Consider the following 18,879-nt stretch of genomic DNA (forward strand, 5'->3'; position numbering starts at 1 on the left):
GGCTCCATTCTATCCTAATCAAGATAAAATTTTAAACTCCTTCATAGGGATTTCCCATCCTTTACCCTCAAGTGTTCAAAGACTTGTATAGCAGTTTTGGGCTATTTGTCTCTACTGAGAGGTGTCAGAGCAGACAAAAAATAAGCCTATTAAAGTGAGAAGAAGAAAATGGCCCTTTGGTTTTCTAGTTGACTATGTTCTGGTCAAATAACTTTTAAGTATCTGATTCAAAGGGGTTAATTTAGGGTTACATTTATTATATATCCTCTTAAATGCCCTTCAGAAGCATTGGGTATATATTAGTGAGCTTTTCCTGCAGTAACAAACAACCGCCAAATTTCAATGGTTTATAATATTTATTTCTCACTCATGTGTTTACAGGTTGGTTGTAGCTTTGCTCAGCTCTGCTTGGCTGCTCTGGGCTGGGCTCCAGGCTGTGGACTGGGTTCAAGTCTGTTTCATATATTCTTTCATTCTGGGGCCCTAAGTGAAATGAGCAGCCATTATGTAGGGAAAGTTTTCTTCATGGTGGAGGGCTGGAGCTCAATGAGTGATAGAAACTTGTACTAAAAGTTTCTGCTTGGACATAAGTCATATTCACTCAAATTCCATTTGCAAAGAAAGTCTTCTGAGCAAACCCATAACTGGGCTGAGAAGTATACTCTTCCCACAGAGCAAGGGTGGGAGTAGGTAGCGTGAATGTTTGCTGATAAATACAAGCTACCACGATGTAAGTATATATGTATTGTACTTTTTAAAATAAAATAACTTCTACAGATAAACTGAAATCGCTTTCAGAAGTGTTGTGATCAGAAGTTATTAGAAAATACTACAGTGCAAAGGAAATGTTCTAAAATTTTCTTTCATGCTATATTAGATGAGTTGATATTAGAAGCATATGCATTGTCATGATCTGAAATACTTGACTTGGGGTAAGATTGCCATGGGGGAAAAATTAAAATTTAGACTGTAATAATTTGGAGGTATCCATGTGTGAGAAATATCTGAGCAGTTATTCATTAATTTAGAACTGATGTAATAGTACTAATCATCCAGCCAGGATTAGCGTGATCCATAGGTCTTTAAACATAGGAACACATTTTTTTAGGGGGGAGGTTGGGATGGACTGAGGGATATGGTGAATATTTTACAGTGTAGACTAAGCTACATATAACTGCAATGTTACTGATACAGTCTTTATGTTTTGTTTGCCTTACAACTGATTTCCCCTGCAAAACCAGGTGGTATATTGTATGATTTCTGTTTTAACGAGTGACAGAAGTCGTCATTTTCCTGGTGTGTGGCAAAAGCATAAGTTAGTCCTTGTAATGGGACTGTAAATATGGCTCTGGCTGAGGTATGAACTTATGAGTTAAACTTGGTTATAGAATTAGGGATTAAAACTTAGAACAGCTTAACGGCAGTGTGTGCTGTGTGGATAGTCTGCAGCTTCACTGAACGCTGCTTACAACTAAGCCACTGAGCAATTTTAATTGACTTAGAGATTACAATGACCCTCTCTAATTAAGATGTATCACTGTGTACCACACTTAGAGAGACCTGCAATTCAGCACAAGGCAGCCCATCCTGTCAGGGGCATCAAATTAGTTCTGTTTTCAAATACAGATGATGTACAACATTCCTGTAGAAAACTAAGAATTTACTGAGAGGATAAAGTAAAAAGCAGTAGAGAAGTTTGTTCTTATACCTAAAGAGAAATGAAAGCCCTCATTAATTATTATGAGGTCACTGGGATCCAACTGCTACTCTCCTTCCCTCCTCTTGTTTGTCTTTTGGCCATTGTAGTAGTTAGATTCCTTTCAGCTGCAATTAATGGGCAACCTAATTCAACCAATAAAGAAATTTATTATCTCACCTAACAGGTGGTTAACAGGTAGCATGGACCTCAGGCATGAGGAAATCAGGATGCTTGCTCTGTTTCTCTGTTCTCTTGGCCTCTTCCCTCTTCTCTACATTGTCTTTATTCTCAGGCTGGCTTCTCCCATTGTGTTAACATGCTTGCCAGCAACATCCAAGGAAGCATGCTTCCTTGGTCACGTCCAGAAGCAAATATCTCTTCTTGAATATGTCAGACACCTTAGTTATAACCCAATATCTATTCTTCCTTGTGATGGCTAATTCTATGTGTTAACTTGACAAGGCTAAGGGATGCCCAGATATCTGGTAAAATGTGTCTTCTAGAAACACACATTAGAAGAGATTAGCATTTGAATCAGTAGACTGAGCAAAGCGAATAATCCTCACACATGCAGGTGGGCATCATTCCGTCTGCTGAGGGCCTCAATAGAACAAAAAGGAGGAGGGAGGGTGAATTTGCTCACTGTGTTGAGCTGAGCACCCTCAGACGTCAGTGTTCCTGGTTCTTGGGCTTTAAAACTTGGACCAGGACTTACAAAGTTGGGCCACGCCCCGCCGCCTTGGGCTTTGGGACTCCTAATGGGACTTACACCATTGACTCCCCTGGTTCTGAAGCCTTTGGACTTGGACTGAATTAAGCCATTGGCTTTCCTGTTCTCCAGCTTGTGGGACGTCGTGGCTTCCGTAATCACGTGAGTCAATTCCTATAATAACATTTCTCTTCCAATCTCTCTCTCTCCTTGTCTCTGTCCGTGTGTGTGTGTGTGTGTATATATATATATACACACACACATACATGATGGAATGAGGGTTTGTTGGTGGGCTTAGTCCTTGAGATGGTCTGTTATGGAAAAGGGCAGAGCAGTAAGGTAGAAGTAGCTGGGACATCTGACAGTTCTGTGGAGGAGAGCTACCTTACCAGCTTGAATTTTACATTAAAGAATAATAAACTATCGGTTTTACTTCAAGTTTTTGTGAGTTAGGTTTAAGTTTTCTGAAAAAAGTTCACTCTCCAGGTTTTGTGAATCACTTTAGATCACTCCTCATCCTTGGGGCAGAAATTGTCTCCAAGGGAACCTATGGAGTGTTTTAATTGGCTTAAATCTAGGTTGCTGAACCAATCACTGGCAAGAGGGATGGGATTACAATGATTGGTTAAGACACTAATTGCACAGAGGTGAAGAGATTGGGCTCTGAGTTCCTACTCGTGGTGTAAAAATTTTGCCTCCTTCACTGACTAGTTGTATGACTTTGGACAACTGCTTTATCTTTCTCTGTCTCAGTTTCTTCACTCAAGAGCAATGATGATAGCACCTACCATGTGGGTGACTGGAGGTTTAAATGAGAATAAGGTATTTAGCTCAGGGTCTGTTACAAAGCAGAGCTGACATCACAAAAGTCACTGCTGGTCACATGGGTCCCCAGCTTCTTTTCCAGCAGTGTCTTCATTTCGAAGGATGTGCAGGTGACACAGAAAAAGGGATTTTATTTTTTCTCATAAGTTGAGGACATCATTTTTTTAGATACCATCTCTCAGCAATGCTGATCAAGAACGTTCTTTATCCCAGGTTTTACTCATAAAGAAATTAAACACACACACACACACACACACACACACACACACATGCACTTAAAGTTTTAAAGCACACAGGCAACTTTAAAAGGGATCAATTTTGATGCCATTGGCAACAATTATAAACTGGCTTAACTGTAGCATGCCACCATTTGGGCAGCATTCATCTTAGATGACATTTTAGCTGAGGTCTCTGGGTGGGCAGCTAAAATTGGAATGGCTGTGTACATAGGTATCAGGTGGCAGTGACTGGAGGGATCTCTGCTAATGAGCCAGTTGGTTTAGGTTGATATAAGGAAACAGTCTCTAAAACTTACACATGTTTTAAAATTTAATCAGATGCTCATGGTCATGGTGAGTTGTTTTATTGGAGGTTTCCAAGCAGAGGGGGGACAATCATTTATCAGCAATATAGTTGAGAGGTTCACACACAGAATGCATGGTTAGACTAGGTAACTGCTTTTATGTGAGCTGCTCTGATTATGTCTTAATTCCTAGTCATGTCAACATAAATATGACCTTCATTAGAATTTGATCTATCAACAGGCCATTGTAACTCTTCACTTGGTGAGTTGTCAATGCCAGTCAAGAATGTGTAATTCCTCAGAAAAGCCAGCAGTTAAAACTACTCATTCAAAGACAAAGCTTAATCACCCTGAAGCTATAGTTATTGAAATAGTAATTGAAAAGGACCTTAATATGACAAAAAACAAATAAAAATTGATGAGGCCAAGTGAAAGGTAAACAGTCCTTTGGAGAGAATTTAAAAAATTTCATACATTTACCTTTACTCCCTGCAAAAACAAGGCAATTACAAGACTTTTGACTTTTTAATTATATTGTTGCCACATATTTTAATTTTAATGTTTTGAAGAGTCTTGGATGAAATTGTTTTAATTGAGGCCAACTCAATTTTTGGTTATTATTTATAATTAGGTGGAATTTTCTCTTAATGTAATTTTGCTATAAAGCCTTCAAAACAGCTAAAAGAAAAGCTAGCAGTATATGCAATGAACAGTTATTTATACAACCCTATTTTCTCATCTAATGGACTTAGCAATAAAAAATTAAGGGGAGGAAGGAAGCTAATATTCATTGGGCCATCACTCTGTGATAGGTGACTTGCACTGCACACAGTAACTTATTTAGCTTCTAAGTAACTGATGAGATAGATATTGAACATATTTTATAGACAAGACCTTTCAGAAACATTAAATATCTTGTCCAGGATAAGCCAATATACGCTGGAGCCAAGATTTTGACTTAAGAGTTGCTTGAATCTACATAAAATCCATCTCTGTTACTCTAAGGTGGAGACCTTGCCGCCTGAAACTCAAGTGTGTTCACCGACTAGCCAGGGACATAAATGAGTGACTGTGAGCGGTCGGTGGTAGGGGACGTGAGTCATGTAGAGGCTGAACTGGGGGGTGCCAATGGCACCTGAAGGCATTCACATTAAATTAAAAAATCACTTCAGCAGCTAGACACACTTATTTCCTAGACTCATCAAGCATGCATGCCAAGAGTTTGCAACCTCTGAAATGCTGTTTCATGCTATAGACTGAACAAATAATTTGAGAGACACAATCAAAATGCAGTTTTGTTTCGGTCTCCCCTGATTTCTCTAAAATTGCATTTAATGGAAGAGACTTTTCCACTGGAAACTGTAGGCAGGTTCAAAGGACTTTTGGTAAGTAAAAGACCTGCCCACAATGGATTTAAGGCATAAACATTTTCAGTTCAGAAATTAGAGTCTTCAGTCCTCCACAATAATCAAAATTTCATAATTGATCTGTCAACCATCTTCTCCTTTCCCTCAGCTGGTCCCTTGCTCTGTGAGAGAGTGTCATGGTCCTCCTTTTCTTTCTTCTTCACCGCTTCTCTCAACTCGCAGGTGAAGGGTGTAAAAGCTATAATAAAGTTCTTACCTGAAATGGTGCTGCTGTGAGCTGGCTCAGGCAGACTTGAAGTTCGTTCTCTGTGAGGTTCTTTCAAAACTCCTTCCGTGATCCCCATCTCTAGGAACTTCTCACCTGCATCTGCCTTGGAAGGAGGAGGGGGGTTGCAAATTGATGTCAGTGGATGTTTGAGCCTCCATCTGTAAGCCCTAGGATTTCTGACTTTTACCTGAGCTTTCTGTTGCTGAGTCTTTCCTCACCTACTGACCCCACACTGGTTCTTAGTGGTGCACAGCAATTCCCCTCTGTAGTAGTTGGTCATTTCTCTGCCCCTCTGGATCTCCCAGGTTAGGAGTCAGCCCCCGGTCCACTCTGCTGCAGAGTAAGGGAGACATACATCACATGTAATGGGCTCTCCGACTGTCCCACTGAAGCCCCCTGCCCCTGCTTACTAGACTTTAGGTGAGGGTGAAGTTAGGAGAGGGGTAGTGGAGGCTGAGACTGTTGTTGGGTCCAAAAAAAAAAAATCCTTCCTTCGACCCCCTTTAAAAAGAATCTTTAACCTGGTTGACTGGTCCAAGAGTCAGGGGACTAGTTTTCATAATTTTCTCTGTAAATTCTTCATTTTGCTTTATTGCATCTCAGTGCCTCAGGTGAAACATCAATTTGGTAACACTCAACTGTCCCTCTAGGTAAGGCTGATGCAGGCTGAACAGAACAAAAATAGTTTCATAGATTCATTAATCTAGTAGAACCTTGGAAAACAGGATCTAGAAGAGATTCAAGGAGGACCCTTAGGTGGGCTTTGTGGGATCTATAAACCTCCCGGAACTATGTGCAAAACTTCAATGTATGTGTGCAAATGTGTGTTTTTAGAGGGTTTATGGCCCCAAACAGGTTAGAAAGCTGTGGGAAAAAATGTGGTAGTGTTTGTGCACATAAAGTACTTTTTTGGGGGGTCGATATATCCATACAGGAGTACAGGAATAACTGGACTGCTTACTCAAGTTATGCTGTAACTGAGTGAAGTCAAGGAGGTTGTGGATGTCAGTAACTTTGGACCCTACTCCATTCTTTTCCTCAAAACTTATGACTTAATTCCCTGGTTGTCAAAGTTAAACTAGTTTTAAAATTGTTAATATCAGCCTCTTTCCCCTTGCTTTAAAAAAAAAGTAACATGGTGGCAGTGGGGAAGGGAAATTAAATCATACTTTTTACACTAAACACCATTATCTCTTACATGTGTATTTTTGGTAATATCCATTTTTTTTGGTTATTTTATTCCCAAACTGCTACTAAGGAATTTACAACCATAGAATCTTTTAATGCAGTTAAGGGCAGAAACTATTAAGGCAGCAAAAATAGAATTAGGAAAAGAAAATCCTCATCAAGTGATGGAGCAGTTAAGATGTTCTAATTAAAATTATAATTGTAAGTGGAGTGCATGAAGATAACTTAAAATTTTTTCTCATTTGTACATTTTTGGTCTATATTTTAATTCACTATACCTTATACCTAAATTTCCATATCTTATTGAATCTATGCTGACCCCTAAATAAACTATCAAGGAGTTTTAAAAATGAAACTTCAGCAATACCAGTAAGCAAGGTATTAATGAAGGCATTATTTTTATATAGATTTTTCTCTGCTGTCACTTTAAAGTGCTTTTAAAAATTCTTCTGAAACATAACTTCTTCTTTGAGACAGGAAATAAGTTGCAACACAATTCAGGAATCCTTGGTGTTACCTACACTCAGCCTCCTTTCACAGACCTTCACTATTTCTTTCAAACACTTTTTGCTCCCTCCCCACCTCGTTCTCTTCACCCTTGGTACATAATTTTGCTGCATTGCGGCTTAAGAAAGTACAGCCCTTGAGGTAGCAGCTTTATCACCTTCTACAGTTAAAAGCACATAAAACTCTTCCATCCTTTTCCACCGTTTTAGAGACAGAGGTAGCTTCTTTTCCTTCCATCTCAGCCCTCACTTGTGCTGGGCAACCTGTGTCTTCCTGTCTCTCCTCACTGACTTTACACATCAATTTTCCTGTCTCTCATCTCTTCTAATGCTCCATCTTTTCCAGTGCTTTCATTTGAGCTTATGAACATGTTTCTGTATTCTCCATCCCAAAAAGGACTTATTGGTCATCCTAATGTCTCCTTACCCACTTCTACACCATTCTTGTCATTCATTCTCTCCACTTTTTTCAATTCACATTTACTCCTTCATCCTTTGCATGCCACCGACCTACAAACTTGGCAGGTGAAAGCCATTTTAAAGGAAAGACAAAACAAACAACCAAAATAAAGACAATGTATGGCATTAGCATCCTTCCTAGCCCTTCCCATATATGTCATATAGTTTACAACTTTGTCCTCACAGAGTAATACAATCCTGTTTCTTTTTGCTGAACATAAGGCCTGGTATATTGTAGATGAGCATCAGATATTAAATAAATTTGTTTTTTGCATTATATCAGTTACCTATTGCCATATAAATACTGTGTAACGACCACAAAACCTCTTGTGACATGCAGCAGTAAATATTCCATGAGTCTATAGAGTTCAGCTGGTCTGGGGTGGGCTCAGTTGATCTCATCTGGGCTTCTTTATGTGGCAGTCATGGGCCATCTAGGGCAGCTCTGCTGATCTTGGCTGGGCTCTCTTATTTGTCTGAGAGTTGCCTGGCTGCCAGATGGCTTAGAATAGCCTCAGCTCAGACAACTGGGGAGACCTGGCACTACTCACATGTCTTGGCCTTCAGCAGGCTCGCCTGGAATGATTTTCATGAAGATGGCCGAGGTGATAGTGTGAGGACAAGTACACTGCAGAAGTACTTTTCAAGACAAGTTCTGCCATGGGTTGCTAACATCCCATTGTTCAAAGGCAAGTGCCTTGGCTGAACTCAGAATCAAGGGCAGGAGAGTCATCTTGTCTCTTTTTTGAGAGTAACTGCAAAGCCTCATGGGGAAAGGTGTGACTCTAGGAAAGGATAAAAAATCGGGGTCATTAATACAATCAATCCACCAAACACATGATCTTCAGATTGATCATCTGATTTGTATGCATCACTATTCCTAAACATCTCCCAATTAGGAAGCAATTGGTCGCTTTCCTTTTTTCACTCATATAGAAAAATCTTGAATTAGTCAGAAGCACGTTAAGCAATCCTCTTATTGAATTTATTCCTTTGTATATCATTAAGTGGCTCAAACAAACCAAGGTTTATTTCTCCTACACAGCAAATTCGGAGGTTATGTGCTGGTTGTTGGCATTGATTCGGTGGTTCACTGATTTCAGGGCCAGTGTTTCTACGATCTTTCTCTTATGTCCGGAAGATGGCTGCTACAGCTTCAACTACCACTTTCCCATTTAAAGTAGGAGGAAGGAGAAAGAAAGGTGCACCCAGTAGACTTGCTCTCACTTTCCTTAACTAGAACTGTGATATGTGGCCACACCTGGCCAGAAGATGGCACACAGGAAAGGGTTAAGGATGAGTCAGTGATTCTGCAGTGTCTGCCGCATCTAACATACAGTCCCAGGAGTGGGCTGATCAGGTCAAGGTGACATGAATTTATTTTTACCTTCCTTACTACATATTTTTATAGTCCTTTTCAAATGGATTTTCCAGTTCACAGTGCCTTTGGCAGCACCTTTACCATGCTTTCATCACAACCTGGCCAACATGCTTTGACCACTAATGAAGTTGAACATATACAACACGCTATTCAATAATTTTTTTCTGAAATCTTTCCATTTATATTCTTTTTCTTTTTAGAAATTGTTTTCTTATACATTTAAACGTGCTCTTCAAAAATTAAAGGTATTAACTCTTGATGTGGAGGAGAAAAGCTTCCACTCTAATATTTAAACTCTAAGTCTTCTCAAAAATTATTTAATTTGACTGTAAAATAAAGGATACAAAATCTAGTACCTCTTTTCCCTCTGGTTTGGTTTAGATCCAGATTTTCTTTCCTCTACTCTTAGCTGTTGCAAACATTATCCATTGGCTGGTAGAATATGTAGAAAACATATTTGTTGAGACATTTGGGGTTATAAGTACAAACAGTTTTGGCTGGATTTATAAAGAGAAGCCCCTTTGAAAAAATATGTAGCAAGTTAATTAAAAAAACGTATCCATCTAAACTTGTTGGGTCAGAGATTTTAATTCCACTATGATTTTCTCAGGGGCAATCTCTGCGAGCTACTTAAAATGACAAGAAATAACTTTTCAGAAACATTTCTTCTTTAATTTTTGCAGAGATCGCTTTAATAATCCTATATGCTGTGATGGGCTGGGATATATAGTATAGTTTTAGATGCTAATCTTTTCCTTCCTTCTCAGCCAGACATGAAAAAGGGTCCAGATTTTCCCAGTGTTTGACCCTCCGCAGAGGGAGGAGACTAACAGACTCAGGGGTGGGGAAGATTGGTAGATGCTGCAGCTGGGAGAAAAAGGGCCAGCCACTAACTAGAGCTTGACAAGTAACTTACAGAATCCTGCCTTTAAAGGCTATTATCATTATAGACTTGTCAGTGGCTTTTAGTTGTTATAATACATAAAAGCTTAACAATGATTTTACTTTGAGCAGTGGCAGTCATCACTGTGGAGATAAACTCTAAGCTGATAAATGCTCTGCTTAAAACCAGAGGATCTGATTCATTACCTAGTTCCAAACCCCAGTGTGACATGGTAGCATAATATTTTAGCTTTAGGGGTAGTGTTGTTGTAGTTTTATTGGTATGGTGTTTTATTTATAATCTTAGCTACCATACCCCTTCTCTCTAACTATCCATCAACTTTTATATGTACAGCTAAAGAGCATAGAAATCATCTTTCATAAAATTAAACCTAAATCCCTTAAATTTATTATATACAATCTAGCTCATGGCAGCCCTTCCATACGGTCAACTAAATATTAGTAAACGGAACACCACATAAGAAAATTAGATTCTGTTGTGAGTTAGACAAGGCTAATAAAAAAAAAAAACCCTACTGGTTTCTATTTTAGATAGGTTGGGATTTAAACGAGGATTACTAAATTTTATTGTATCTTTAGAGTACTATTCTGACATTTCTAGTGATCTCCATAAACTTTCATTGCCCTATAACAGTTTATTAAGCTACTGGGTCTTCATAAATATGCAAACTACCTTACTAAGATTGTTTGCCATGATTGCCCATTAATTTGGTATTGAAAGGGCACTAACCCAGTCAATAGAAATGTCTAGTGGTGGAATGGTCTGTGGCATTCCTAATATTGAAGCTTATTTGTCTTAAAGGGGGTCATAAACTATTAAAATAATAGAATCACATTGTTTGCATAAGTAGGATTACTCTTTTGTTCATTGCGCTTGATATCTTTTGTGTAGTTACATTTCACAAACCTGTAAACAGTCCTAATAGATGTAAGTTTGCCTCCTGGTAATTTTATTTTATTACATAGGCAGTTATTGTTTGGGAAATAAATTGCTGGCAGATTAAATGGACAAAAAAATCAGTCTTAGAGTGGATCAGGAAAAATGCATGTTTATTAAAGAAACTCTAGAACGAAGAATTTATTTAGAATAAGGTCTAATTTCCTAAAGAGAGAAAGTTTATATGAATATTAAAAAAAGGTGTTTTATTAGTTTATTTAACTTTTAATTTGAAGTAATTATAGATTCATAGGAGGTTACAAAGAAATGTACGGGGAAGTCCCACGTATCCCTTCTAAACATCCAATGCCAATATCCCACACAACTACAGGATAATATCACAGCCAAGAATATGACATTGGCACAATCCATACAGATTATTCCAACCTCATCAGTTATATATGCACAATTTGTGTGTGTATGTATGTAGCTCTATGCAATTTTGTCACATGTGTAACTTCTGTAACCACCACCACAATAAAGATACTCAACTGTACCATCACCACAAAGCTCCTTTGTATTCCCCCCTTATAGCGTTCCTATCTCCTCCCCTTTTCCTACCCTCTGGCAACCATTAATCTGTTCTCCATTTTTATAATTATGTCATGTCATGATTGTTACAGAACGGAATCTTGCAGTATGAATCCTTTTGAGATTTACTTTATTCACTCAGCATCATTGTTTTTTGGAGGTTCATTTGGGTGGTTGCATGTAGTAGATCATTGGTTTTTGTGGCTGAGTAGTATGCCATGGCATGGATATACCAGTTTGTTGAACCATTCATCCTTTGAAAGGCATCTGGGTAGTCTGTAGTTTTTGGCTCAGATAAATGAATCTGCTATGAACATTTATGTATAAGTTCTTCTGTGAAAATAAATGTGTATTTCTCTGGGATAAATGATCAATAGTACAATCACTGTATCATATAATAATTCCGTTTTCAGTTGGGAAAGGAACTGCCAAACTATTTCTCAGAGTGGCTGTGCCATTTTACATTCACCAGTAATATGTGAGTGATCGTTTCTTTGCATCCCTGCCAGCATTTGACATTTTTCATGTTAGCTATTCTGATAGGTCTGTAATGATATCTCACTGTGGTTTTAATTTGCATTTTTGCTGGCTACTAGTGTTAAACACATGAGTTTCTTTTTTTTTTTTTAAAGACTGCTTCTCTTTAAGATTTTTAGATACTATGTTAATCAAGGATTTGCAGAGGAACAGAATCAGTAGAATATGAGAGAGAGGGAGAGAGGCATTTAGTTTACTTGAAGGAATTGGCTATGCAAGTGTGGGGCTGGCAAGTGTAAAATCTATAGGACAATCTGCAGGTTGCAGATTCAGGTAAGAACTGATGTTGTAATCTTGAGTCTGAAGGCTGGAAACTCAGGTAGAATATCTATGTTGCAGTGTGGAGGCAGAATTTTCTCCTTTGGGACACCTCCGTTTTGCTCTTAATGCTTTTAAATGATTGGATGAGGCCCACCCACATTACAGAGGGTAATCTGCCTTACTGAAAGTCAACTGATTGTAAATGTTAATCACATCTAAAAAATACCTTTACATTAATATCTAGATAGTATTTGACCAAACTAGTCTAGCCACCATAGTCTAGCCAAATCGATGGATACAATTAACCATCACAGATACTTTTCATTGAAGGGATGCTTTTTTATTAGTACAATTTATTTATTTAAAAATTATGGAAAATATATTTGCCATTTTAACCAGTTTTAAATGGATAGTTCAGTGACATAAGTATGTTCACATAAGTATTTCACACTGTTGCACAACTGTCACCATCAACGGTCTCCAGGACTCTTTTCATCTTGCAAAACTGAAATTGTATTCATTGAACAATAACTCCCTAGTTCTCCTCCCCTGCAGTCTCTGGTTATCACTATCCTACTGTCTGTCTTCATGAATTGGACCACTCTAGGCAGCTCATAAGTTGAATCATACAACATTTCGTCTTTTGTGACTGGCTTGTTTCACTGAGCCAAATGTCTTCAAGGTTCACTCATGTTGTAGTATGTGTCATAATTTCCTTCTTTTTAAGGCTGAATTATAATTGTATGCCACATTTTGTTTATCCATTCATCTGTGGATGGACACTTGGATTGCTTCCACCTTTTGGCTATTGTGAATAATGCTACTATGAATATGGGTTGCAATGATCTTTTTGCACCCTGCTTTCAATTCAGAAGTGGACTTTTCAACCCCGAAGTGGAATTGCTGGATTGTATGGTAATTCTATGTTTAATTTTTTGAGGAAACTCCATTCTGTTTTCTATAGTGGCTGTACCATATTATATTTGCAGCAGCAGTGCACAAGGATTCCAATTTCCTCATCCTCACTAACACTTGTTATTTTCTGTGTTATTTGTTCTTAAAAACTTTTTACTTGACTTTGGTCATTTAATAGCAGCATCTAGCTTCATTAACAAATTTGCTTGTTAAATAGCACTTTTTGGAAAGAGCATATGAGGACATGTCAGGAGACTGGATTTCAGTCTTGGCTCTGCAGTTTAGAGCTGAGCTACCTTGGGCAGGTGGCTAAATGTTTTTCTTGATTATCAAACAGGAATAATATCCACATTGGGAAGGTGAAGTGAGGTTTTAGTTGTTTAGCATACAGATGCAAAGCTTATTATTATCATTGTTGCTGTTGTTATTACTGTGTTTCCTGAAACATTCTACTAAACAGAGTGCATTGTCCTAGTTTTTTGTAAATGATAATATGACAAAAATGTAGCTTCTAATAAGTCTTTGCTCCTTTATTTCAGTTTCTCACCCAGTATTTAATTACCCGCATATCTTAAGAATGGTTTTATCTTTGATAATTATATTAATACATAATAAATATTGACACATAATTTTCTAGATTTCTATATACTTTCTTAACAAACTATTTTATTTTTAACCTCATGACAGTCCCAGGAGTTGTACTGGGTTGCTCTGTCATTGTACAAATGAAGACACCAGCCTTCAGCCAGGACAGCATTGTGGAGGGGAGCCAGGCAGAGGGAACCTGGGCTGGGATGGTGTCCTCTGTCTCCCCAGTCTCAGCACATGTAGTTTCATGCGTGCCATCTTCCAGAAATGTAATCTTATCCTCTTGATCTGATAAAGTTTTTATTTTGGCTTTATTCATACTGATTGTCAGAACAATTGCTAATAGGGGCTACCTTTACATGATGTCACATTTTATTCAGCTAATTACTTTTAGGGGAATTTTTGACCATACCATAAAATCATATGATGTGAAAACATTTACTACTGTCAGAATATATCCCAAGAATCCATACATTTTATTTTTCATGGCCACTCAATATATTTGTATTACATTTGTAACATATCCACCTAAATATCTTATCCGTGAAAATGTAAGGGGCAACTTAAATGTGCTTTACATTTCCGACTCTTGATATAAAATGAAAGCAAAACCAGAATAAACCAATCCCACTAAAACAATCACCGCTTCCACCAATACCACACCTGGGCAGCTATGCACACTTCAGAATGTGTGTGTGTGTGGGGGGGGTGTGGGGAGGAGCAGGGGGAATTGATAAGTGGGCAGGACCCTGCAATTTTATAGCCACTTTGAAAAGTCCAAGTTTGGTTGGAGTTCTTTTTATGACATTTTCTTGGGGCTAAAATCTGACACTACATTGTTCTTGATTCTGCTGGAAACTTCAGTACTCTGGTTTCCACATCTCTTTCTCTTTCTCTCCCCCACCCCATAGATTCAGCACAAACTCTGCTAATCTAACTTCCCAGATGGTTTGTGGGGTGGGGTGGAGCGCTGTGGGTAACCTATGGAAATGATAGCGCTGTCAGAAGTGTAAGGAGTCAGCTATGCCCACTAGGAAATGTCCTGCATTTCTATTTGGTCTCAGTAGAAGACTGCAAGAGAAATTCTGGATACCATTGGCACCCATCCTTCTGTACTCCAAGGTTCTCTTCTCTTCTTTTTTGGCGGTACGCGGGCCTCTCACTGTTGTGGCCTCTCCCGTTGGGGAACACAGGCTCCGGACGCGCAGGCTCAGTGGCCATAGCTCACGGGCCCAGCCGCTCTGCGGCATGTGGGATCTTTCCGGACCAGGGCACGAACCCGTGTCCCCTGCATCGGCAGGCAGACTCTCAACCACTGCGCCACTAGGGAAGCCCTCTCTTCTCTTCTTTACCTCCTTTCTTTACTTCATCTCTTCTCCCTAGTTTGTGGGCACAGGAGCATGTAGTAGTAATGAAGTCAGTTGACAATGAAGGTTTTATCACTGGAAGAGGAGGCATCCTCATTCTTTACTTGGCCTCAGAGAGTGACTCTGTGACAGATCATCCATCCTGCAAATGCAGGCTCTTCTTCAGTGGAAAATGAGAACATAAAGAATCAGCACAAGTCAATCACCTCTAAAGGGAAAAGTAACTAAAGGGGCTACGTTAGGTGGATTAGGACAACACAGCACTAAAGGGGAAAACTATTTCTAATAATTCTTGTTCCTTCCTTTTTGATTTTCTTATCCTTTTATTCCTAGCCTTTCCTAGCCTGATTTGTTCTGTTTTCTCTGGGGGAAAAAAAAAAAGGAAAAATTTGCATTTGTATTTATTCTTGTCAACTGAAAAATAAATGAAAAAAACAGTTGGATATCTATAACATACATTGGTGAAAATTTTTACTTAATATCAGAAGAACTGATTTTGGCCCAATTATTCAGAGCGTATATTGTGTTATCGACTTTATTTAGTTTTCCATAAACTTTCTTTCGTTTGGTGGTTATGAATTAGAAGCAGGGATGTTGACACCATTCTAAATAATCTGATCTTTATTCGCACTGGTGCCTCTTGGGAGGTGACTATGATCTGGTGGTTAGAAAATCCAATTTTTCTTCTATCCCAAAGGAAAAGCAATTGGTAAGTGATCACCTCAGCGGAAGACAGGAGAGTCTTGATAAAATATTTCATTTGTACTTTAAAAAACTGCTGTAAGAATGTGACTGTCAGATTTTTACTGACAAAAATGGAAAATCAGTGAAGTAGAAGGCAGGGTAACTGGGCACTGTTCCTACTTAACTAGCTGAGTGACCTTGGGTAGTCATTCAAACTTTCTCCTTTTCATCTATGAGATCAGGCTAAGAATATCTTCTCTACCAGTTTCTTATAACATTTTTAAAAAAAAGGATCATAAAAAAAACTACTTGAAAGCAATTTGAAAAATAATTATAAAGTATACTGCTTGTGTAAAATAGCATAATAATATTATTGAGAGGAAAACAGTGAATTTACTTTTACTCTTGCCAATGCTAAATAGGTTTAAGTGGCAGATTTTTATTGCATATTAGAGGTTTATTTTGGGAAATATTCACGTCTTTAATAATGCTAGGGAAGGACTGAATGTGATATGTTCCAGGACGGAATGTGTTTGCATGTGGAAAAAGATTAATTAACCAGGAAGTCTTTCCTACTTCAAAAATAAATGAAAATGCTTCTTTTCAGGTTTTTTTTTTAATGAAAATATAATAGGTCAAGATTTCTTTATATTCTCTTTTAAAAATGTTACTTCATTATGAAAGCTATTAAAATAACAAGAAATCTGAGACAAAAATTACCCATTGAAACCTAGTCAACATTTTTATGTGGCCAAGTTAGTTCATAATCATTGATCATATCTGTTTAAAATTTTTACACACTGCAGTAATAATATAGATAGGGCTCTGTAGTCTATACTTTTACTTAATGTTACATCAGAAGGCTTTTTTCCATTTTATTAATCTTTTATTATTATTTAAATTTTTTTCTCTTCTCTTCCTCAAGGTAACCAATGTACCAAGTCTGGTACATACCATGCTATCCCTTCTCCATCATGAACCTCTTTGAAATCAGCAGATAACAGATGTAATTCATGTTTTTTGAATAGCTTCATGACATTCCATGATAAGAAATTTATTCTATTATTTCCCTACTGTTGGCATTCAGTGTTTCTCAAGGTTTTTTTGCCCCTACAAAAATGCTCCAATAAATATTCATGTATTTATTTATTTAGTAGGTATTTATTGAGCATCTGCTATGTGTCAGGCATTGTTCTAGCTCCTAGGAAATGCCTGTGGACAAAACAATATCCCAGCCCTCATGGAGCTATGTTTGAGCCAGGGAGACAGTCAGTAGATAATAAACACAATAAAAATTGGATTATAGGGTGTGTTAGAACGTGATGTGTTATGGAAAAAAGATAAAGTAGAACAGGGAAAGGGGTTTGGGAGTATCAGGGGGTGAGTTACAATTATTATTTTTTTTATTGGAGTAGAGTTGATTTACGATGTTGTGTTAGCTTCGGGTGGACAGCAAAGTGAATCAGTTATACATATACATATATCCACTCTTTTTTAGATTCTTTTCCCATATAGGCCATTCCAGAGTATTAGGTAGAGTTCCCTGTGCTATACAGTAGGTCCTTATTAGTTATCTTTTTTTGTATAGTAGTGTGTGTATGTCAATCCCAATCTCCCAATTTATCCCTCCCCTCTTTTTCCCTCCTGGAAACCATAAGTTTGTTTTCTACATCTGTAACTCTATTTCTGTTTTGTAAATAAGTTCATTTGTACCATTTTTTAAGATTCCACATGTAGACGATATCATATGATATTTGTCTTTCTGTGTCCGACTTACTTCACTCAGTATGACAATCTCTAGGTCCATCCATGTTGCTTCAAATGGCATTGTTTTGTTCTTTTTTATGGTTCCCTTGTATATATGTACCACATCTTTATCCATTCCTCTGTCAATGGACATTAAGGTTGCTTCCATGTCCTGGCTATTGTAAATAGTGCTGCAATGAACACTGGGGTGCATGTATCTTTTCAAATTGTGATTTTCTCTGGATATATGCCCCAGAGTGGGATTGCTGGATCATATGGTAGCTCAATTTTTCCGTTTTTTTTTTTTTTTTGCGGTACGCGGGCCTCTCACTGTTGTGGCCTCTCCCGTTGCGGAGCACAGGCTCCGGACACGCAGGCTCAGCGGCCATGGCTCACGGGCGCAGCCGCTCCGCGGCATGTGGGATCTTCCCGGAACGGGGCACGAACCCGTGTTCCCTGCATTGACAGGCGGACTCTCAACCACTGCGCCACCAGGGAAGCCCAATTTTTACTTTTTTAAAGGAACCTCATACTGTTCTCCATAGTGGCTGCGTCAGTTTACATTCCCACCAACAGTGCAAGGGGGTTCCCTTTTCTCCACACCCTCTCCAGCATTTATTGTTTGTAGATATTTTGATGATGGCCATTCTGACTGGTGCGAGGTGATACCTCACTGTAGTTTTGATTTGCATTTCTCTAATGATTAGTGATGTTGAGCATCTTCTCATGTGCTTTTTGGCCATCTGTATGTCTTCTTTGGAGAAATGACTGTTTAGACCTTCCATCCATTTTTTGATTGGGTTGTTTGCTTTTTTGATATTGAGTTTCATGAGCTGTTTGTATATTTTGGAGATTAATCCCTTATTGGTGGCTTCATTTGCAAATATTTTCTCCCATTCTGAGGGTTGTCTTTTTGTTTTTTTTTTATGGTTTCCTTTGCGTGCAAAAGCTTTTAAGTTTAATTAGATCCCATTTGTTTATTTTTGCTTTTATTTTCATTACTCTAGGAGATCAAAAAAGATCTTGTTGCAATTTATGTCAGAGAATGTTCTGCCTATGTTTTCCTCTAAGAGTTTTATAGAATCCGGCCTTACATTAGGTCTTTAATCCATTTTGAATTTATTTTCATGTATGGTGTTAGGTAGTGTTCTAATTTGTGAGTTACAATTATAATTTGAGTGATTAGGACAGGTCTCATTGATTAGAAGGAATTTGACCAAAAATTTGAGGATGAGGGAATTAGAGGGGAAGAGAGTTCCAGGCAGAAGGAACAACCAGTGCAAAAACTCCAAGGTGGGAATGTGCCTGGGGGTGACCAGGAGGCCTGTGTGGCTGGAGCCAACTGCATGGGAAGTATGGTCAGAGACGTTATAGGAGTACCGGGTCGTATAAGGCCTTATAGGCCATTGTAGAGTCTTTAGCTGTTTTGAGTGAAACAAGGAGGTATGTCTGGGTTTTGAACAGAAGAATGAAATAATTTTTTTC

This window comes from Phocoena phocoena, chromosome 4 (assembly GCF_963924675.1).
Source record: "Phocoena phocoena chromosome 4, mPhoPho1.1, whole genome shotgun sequence".
Classification (NCBI taxonomy): domain Eukaryota; kingdom Metazoa; phylum Chordata; class Mammalia; order Artiodactyla; family Phocoenidae; genus Phocoena; species Phocoena phocoena.